Here is a 7,338-nt window from a genome sequence, read left to right as displayed (position 1 = left end):
TCCAGCCACAGACAAAATAATCTTCAAAATATTTAATCCTGCTTCCCTTGCTTAAAATGAGCTAGTGACTCTCAACTTTCTTAAACACAGAGACAAACCTTCCTTATCATAGCCAACAAGGTTCTGGCATGATCTGACTCAACCCTGCCTATCCACTCTGGACACACTAACTTCCTTTCAGTTCATCATTATTATCAGGTCCCCTCATTAAACAGGGCTTTGCAAATCTTGTTCTGTATGTATGTTGGGAATACCTTTCCTTCTTCTTTCTTCTTCATCTAGTTAATGCCTATTCATCCTTATCACTTGGGCAGGTGTTATGGTTTAGATATGAGGTATCCCCAAAAGCTTTTGTGTTACTGCAGGTGAAATAATTAGACTGATAGCTGTAACCTCATCAGTCCATTCTAGTTTGAATGGACTAGATGGATAGTCATCATAGGCAACTGGGGAACAGCTGGAGGAGCTGGGTCACCGGGGGCATTCCCTGGAAGGGTCCATCATCCCTACTACCCCTTTCCCTCTGCTTTCTGGCCTCCATAAATGAAGTAGCACTCCTCTACCATGCCCTTCTGCCATGATGTTCAGCCTCACCGTGTACCCAAGATAATGAAGTGGGCTGACCACAGACCAAACCTCTGAAATCACGAGTTAAAATAATTGTTTCTTCCTCTATAGTCCTTGTCAGGTATTTGGGTCACAGCGATGAGAAGGTGACTAATACAGCTGCTAGCTACATCTGGGCATCTGACAGCCTGTGGCTATTTTCTTTTCTTGGCTGAAAGTTGGAGAAAGTGAGGCCACCTAGCACAGAGTGACCCTGGGCTCCAGACCTACTGCACCCACAAGGCTATACTGACCTAAAAAAAATGGATTTCTGGAAGGTTTGAGATGCTCAGAATGCATTGATTTGGGGTGGTGGATAATAATGAACTACTATTTCCATTGCTGCTGATGTTGTTTTTCACAGGCCAGTTGATTATCATAGATGCACCACCTGTTATTTTCCCCACTATGGAAGAGTTCAATCATTCATACTGTGCCTGCGGTGCGATAGCAACCACAGCCTTCCTAATGATTAGTGGACAAGTCAAGGATGGCAGTTACAGTGAACTCTGTTCTGGATCAAACAGTACTCACATTTGGCTATTCATAGGTTTCATGTTCTCCTTTTGATCTCTGATGGCATCTATGTGGATTCTTTTTGGAGGTTATGTTGCTAAAGAAAGATCAATGGTATATCCTGGAATTGCTGTGTTTTTCCAGAATCCTTTTATCTTTTTTGGAGGACTGGTTCTTAAGTTGGGTCACACAAAAGACTTATGGCAGTGAAGGCACCAGATTCCCTGCAGCACACAGCTCTGCATGGGTTTTTTACTGTCCGGTCCCAATATTTTGTAATGCCATTACCTAAACTTATTTCTGAGTGTAGTCTCAGTTTCAAATTGTATAATGCTAAGATCATGAAAACGCCCTATGTAAAGAGCAATATCAACAAAATCTACTGCAAGGACTAACTAATATAATGCTAAAGAAAACTGTTTCACATGAACATCTTCTGTCAGGTTTTATCATAGTCTGATTTATCATAGTAAAAGTCAAAGTAAATTACAAAAGAAATTACGGATTTATGAATATGAGAATTTGTTTGATTTGAGGTCCAAAACTGCAATGAAATTGCTCTGAAGACTTAATGTGGTTATTTAACTTTATAGCTTTTTCAAATCTTTAAAAAAATATATAAACATTTTCTTGCTTTTAAAAACTAGAAAAAGAAAGAAAAAAGGTGACTAATACACCAGGTATAATTTTTTTTACATAGTTTACAAGGTCATGCACTCTTGTAGCACCTTATTTCTTCTTATCCTTGTTATGCTATCATTTATTTGGTTATTTAATGGTTATTTGATTAATGGCCATCTTTCCCCATAAAAATCAGGATTGTTTCGGCAGGGTCCGGGGGTTGTTCTTTATATCGACCTGATTTTTAACACAGAACCTGGCTCAGTGGATACATTTTTTTTAAAATTAATTAACACAACAGAGTCAAAAGCTCAACAAAGAAAGGATGTGTTGCATGTATGAAAGATTGGAAGGAGTCCAGCTGAGCTAGAAAGCATACGAAGGTGGAAGGAGAGGGGTAAGAGTGACTGCTGGAGAGGCTGATGTATCAGGTCAAACAGCCACAGGAAGGGTGAGATGCAAAAGCCTTGACTGGTTTTGACATTGGAGTGACATGATCAGATCCTCCTCACTTTGGCTTGTGTTCAGAGACTACTTGGATAAAGAAAACTCTAGGGGCAAGAAAAGATTTCAGCTATTCAGGAATCTGGGAAATGGGGACACACTGGGACATAGAGACTGGCTATAGTAGCTACAGAAATGGAGGGAAAAAAAAAACTCTTCTTAGATATGAAGAGCAGAAAATAAGAAGGACCCATCCAAAGACTATGACTTCTTCCAATCATCTATCCATTTCAAAAACTTGGATTATCTCTCTTCTGGCCCCAGAGACTTAAATTCACTGAAAGCAGACAAGCTCTGTTTTATAATCCTGTTTTTCTCCTTGACCATGTGGATCTTTGTAGCTCAGTGGAGAACCCAAAGGCGTGTTCCTGTAGATCTGTTAGCTCTTTGCCATGTGCTAACCTTATGCCACCTGCCCTAATCATTGCATTAATCATAGTTTACAAGAGTCCTTTTTAACTTTTTAATTGCTTATAGCATTCTTCAAATGTCTGAACTCAATCTTGACAGTATTCTTAAGGGTTCATTCCATTACATTCGTACATGTTATTGTGAACATCAACCCTATTTAATTTCCCCCAATTAAGTTCCACTTTTCATCTGTTCACAAGTTTTTTTTTTTCTCTTACCAGAGCTCATCAGAGAGTATCTTTCATGCAGCCTTCAACCATTGATTTAGCATCTGTTTTGTGCTAGACATTTTCTAGGCACTGCAAAGAAAATGACAAATAATACATGGCTCCTAACCTCAATCAGTCACAGTTTAGTGGGAAAGATGGAAATGTCAGGAAGCATATTTAAATGTTGCCCAACAAATACACTAAAAGGTATATAAACACACGTTTTCAAAGCCCCAAGTCTTCTCCCAAAGGATGTAGGAAATGCTTCATGTAAGAGAGAACTTTTGTTCTAAATCTTAAAGGATCAGTAGTTTGACATGCGAAGAAAGCCTTGATGGTGCTTCGTGCAATATTACAATATGTAATGTGGTCAGGTTTGTTTTTAGGAAAATAACCCAGCATTTATGTTGATTTGCTTAGTTCTTTCACAGTTATACAGATAATTTCTTTTAGAACATCTCTCTTCCCTTTTAGAAAACAATCAGTAGGAACAACAGAATATGATGTGTCCACACACTTAATTCACCAGACTAACCCATTTAACTCCATTGGGATTTCACAAATGTGTCCTCACTGAATTGGTCCATTCAGTAGGCACTCAGTTGAGTCAATAAATCTGGCATTAGATCTTCAATAAGAAAAGCCTTCATTTCTGAAAAAGACTCCTCTTTGCTCAGCAATTCCTAAAATCACTTTAGGAGAAAACTACAGCAACTCAAAAGGACAAAAAAAAAAAAAATAAGGAGGGAGGTAAATAATGATTAGGACAATAGTAACTTCATTCTAGCCAGAACATAGCTGGTTTATGTTAAGCTAATATCAGTTAGACACAGTCCTGGTGCCAGGGTCTGGTTGTAAAATTCTACATACCACTTTCATGGTTTTGTCTGTTTATAGTTAACTGGAAAACCCTGCAGAAAAACTGACTAGACTTACTCTGGGACAATCATGGCAGTTGTGACTCAAGATAGTGATAGCCATGTCAAGCTGACTATATACAACCCCTAATCTAAAAAGCAATGTGACTCCAGCCTTAGTATAAATCTTCCCAATTAACTTAATTTAGTTGCCACATTTTGTTCTCAAGTAGTGTTGAGCTTCTAGAGTCCCTATATTATATATTTGTCAGCATATTTTTTTATATCCCAACATCCCTGCTTTGCAGAAAAACCCTACACACAACAACAGTTGCTCTCTTTTCCTCCACTGGGTGAACTCTGAATTCTCCTAGCTCTAAGAAACACATACCTGTCTCCCATTATATCAGAAATCAAGGATTTCTTAAAGAGCATAGTGCAAAATTGCTCCTTAATGAGACCAATAGCTCATCAGCTACCATCTCCAGGGAAACCTACAAATATGCATCTACCTGATAATCATTCTCATTAACTACAATGAGGAAAACAAGAACTGACAAAGGAGAAGGGTCAAGAGTAGTTCTCTGCCTGTGCCATGAAAAGATAGGGCTTTTAAAAGCTTCAAATGGTCTCTTTCCCCAGACTACAGCTGGCAATACCAAGAGCACCCCAGATCTTAGAGAAAATCACCTAGCCTATTTCCACCCAGGTCCTGGGAATAGCATGCTGCCTGTCAGCTTGCATCTGCCCACGGAACACAGCAGCTGGGTGTCTGAAGCTAGACTGTGCCTGACAGCACTCTCTCTAGAGGCCCTGTATTATTACAGTCTGCCCTTCTGCTGGCGTGGAATTAACTTGTTCTGACTGTGTGACAGTTCTGACGACTACACAGTTTGCGGCAAGGAGCTGGGTCACACGCTGCTACATGCATGGGCTGTCACTAACTGCACCACTAAAACCAGACAAAACCTTGTCAGGGGAGATCAATTCCTCTGGAGACAGAGGTAAGTGACTCAACTCATGGCCTGCTTGTGAGGGTTTTGTTCAGTTCAAGGACAGTATCAGCTGACAAGAGGACTTGATATTGCAGAGAGACACAATCAACACCAGTAAGGGGAAGAAGGCAGAGAGGCAGAAAGAGAAAAACACAAATTCAGGAGTGCTGAAAGAGACAGGCTGTTAGGAGGTGGCAAAAGAACACGATGTCCTCACTTTTGAAAATCGATGATATGCACTTCCAAATCATACCTATTTCACAGTCATAAAAGCTCCACCAAGAAATTAAAGTAATCGACCTTGGTTTTATGTAGTACAGTATCTGCTCTGTGCTTGACACTGTGCTGGGTAGCATAAAGGCTGCAAAAATGTAACACATGATCCCCACCTTCAGCAACCTTACAGTTTAGCTGTTAAGACTCACTTTCATACAAATGTAGAATGTGGCAAAGTTAACTCTCTATCCTCAGGCCCACCCTGCCAGGGGTTATCAGAAGACCAGATCAAGCTCCAGAGAAAGAGGAGAACTCAGAAGAGGTATAGCAGGGAGACATCACATGAGGTTACTCCAGAGTCCCTTTAGAAAATGACCTTGGTTGTCCTTGGATTCCTACAGGAAATCAAAATTTTTTATTCTTCTTCTCTTTGCAGCTGTGCCTCGGGAAAGGCCCTCCAGGTCCCAGGCCAAGGTTACCTTGCATACTCTTTACACTATCGCGTTTAATTTATTTAACTTTCTCATTCTCTGGAAGAAGTCAGTCTCAGAGATTCTAACAATTTTGTTAATCCCCAGGTATCTTCTTCTGTCCCCTCTATCCACTATGCACCCAAATGTATACAAGATAAGTGACAGAAATAACCTGAATATCCATGCCATGGTCCATGCTAAGGAGATAGACTTTGAGATGCAAATATTGGCTCTGAAACACATTAGCTGAATTTGGTCCACTTATTTAATCTTTCTGAATTTCTTTTTTTTAACAGCAGGAATGAATATTAAAAAGAAAAAAAAAAGAAATTATATGAAAGTATCTGGCCTGGTGTCTGGTATTTGGAGGATGATTAATAAATTTGGTTTCTTTTTGTTCATTTTAATTCTCTATTAGCAACATGGAACACCTAATTAAGCGTAAATTTGTAGGTACAATCCGTAAGTCCTTAATTAGTAGTCAATTCTCATTCACAGATTCCATATTTACAAAGTCACCCAGTCACTACAATTTATTTGGAGCCCAAAAATCAATATTTCCAGTACTTTCACAATAATTTGCAGATACACAGAGTAACCAAAAAAAAAAAAATTGAATCACCCAAAGAACACATTCCTAGCTAAAGCTGAATGAGGCAAGGCTCCGAGCGCCTTCCTATTTCAGCTCTCAACCAGTACACGTCCTTTTCACAGTGGGTTTAATGCCATATGTTTTTACATTTTTGTGTTTTTTTCTTGGTTTTGCTGTTGTAAATGGCCTCTAGGAGTAGTGCTGAAGTGCATCTAGTGTTCTCAGCACAGGAAGTCTGCAATATCTCTTATGGAGAGAGCACATGTTAGATAAGCATCGTTCAAGCACAAGTTATAGTTCTGTTAGCTGTGAGTTTCCTGTTAATGAATCATCATTGTATATTATAATGTCTTTAAATGAAAACTCACATAAAACAGGGTTAGCAATCAATCAGTTGAAGCTAGGTGGCCAGAGGTCCACGGCACCTAACTTCTCTCCATTCACTCTAGGAGCAACAGGTTCAGTAGTCAGCAATCCAGTGACTTCATAGAACATAGCTACCAAAATGATGAAAACTGATACACAATTATGCATTGTTTAATGACAGGAATATGTTCTAATAAATGCATCATTAGGCCATTTCCTCTTTGTGAGAACATCAGCGTATACTTCGACAAATCCAACTGCTATGTGATTTTGGTCACTTGACATGGCCTCTTAATGCAATCAAGAGACTCAGTAAATTCAAAATAGGCAAGACTGCTAATGGTATAACACAGCAGGCTGTTTGCACAGTAAACTGCTATTTTAGAAGTAAAAAGAATACACTCAAAAGTAACAAAGAATAATAGAGTAAACACGTAAACCAGTAACAGTTATTTATTATTATTAAGTATTTTATAGTCTACATAATTGCATATTTTTGATGGACTAGCAGCCATTGGATTTTTTTTTTTTTTTTTTACATCAGCACCACCACAAATACATGAGTAATGTGTTGTGCTATGGCATCATGACGGCTATGACATCCCATAGCGAAGAATCTTGCAAGGAGGGGAGTGGTGTGCCGCAGTCTGGCTGGGCACAATTCACCAGCCACTTGTCAAGCAGGAACGAACTTTATTTTTAGCACCCAGGCCGCACCACCAAGCTCTCCAGGAATTACTGGAGAGCCCAACCGCCACCTCCAGCACTTCCAGTCAGCACACTCAACCAGAACTCAGGTCATTTTCAATTTTCCCCCGCTCTTGAGGCAGATTGGCTGGGTCGCTCGGGCAGAGCCAAAAGAGTCCCCCAATGAGCAGCTCCGTGGTCTGAAAGGGCAGGGAAACAGCCCAATGAGCCTCACTGCAGAGGAACCAATCAGCTGAGCGGGTGGAGCCCGGCCCCTCTATCTTG

The 7,338-nt window shown here is 39.9% G+C and overlaps 1 pseudogene; it reads left to right on the top strand.

The window, feature by feature from the left end:
- The first annotated feature begins 868 nt into the window (after nucleotides 1-868).
- LOC107148218 lies at nucleotides 869-1,548 on the top strand (annotated as a pseudogene).
- Nucleotides 1,549-7,338: the final 5,790 nt, after the last annotated feature.

This window comes from Marmota marmota, unplaced genomic scaffold (assembly GCF_001458135.2).
Source record: "Marmota marmota marmota unplaced genomic scaffold, marMar, whole genome shotgun sequence".
Taxonomy (NCBI): Eukaryota; Metazoa; Chordata; class Mammalia; order Rodentia; family Sciuridae; genus Marmota; species Marmota marmota.
This window is presented reverse-complemented; position numbering and strand designations above follow the sequence as displayed.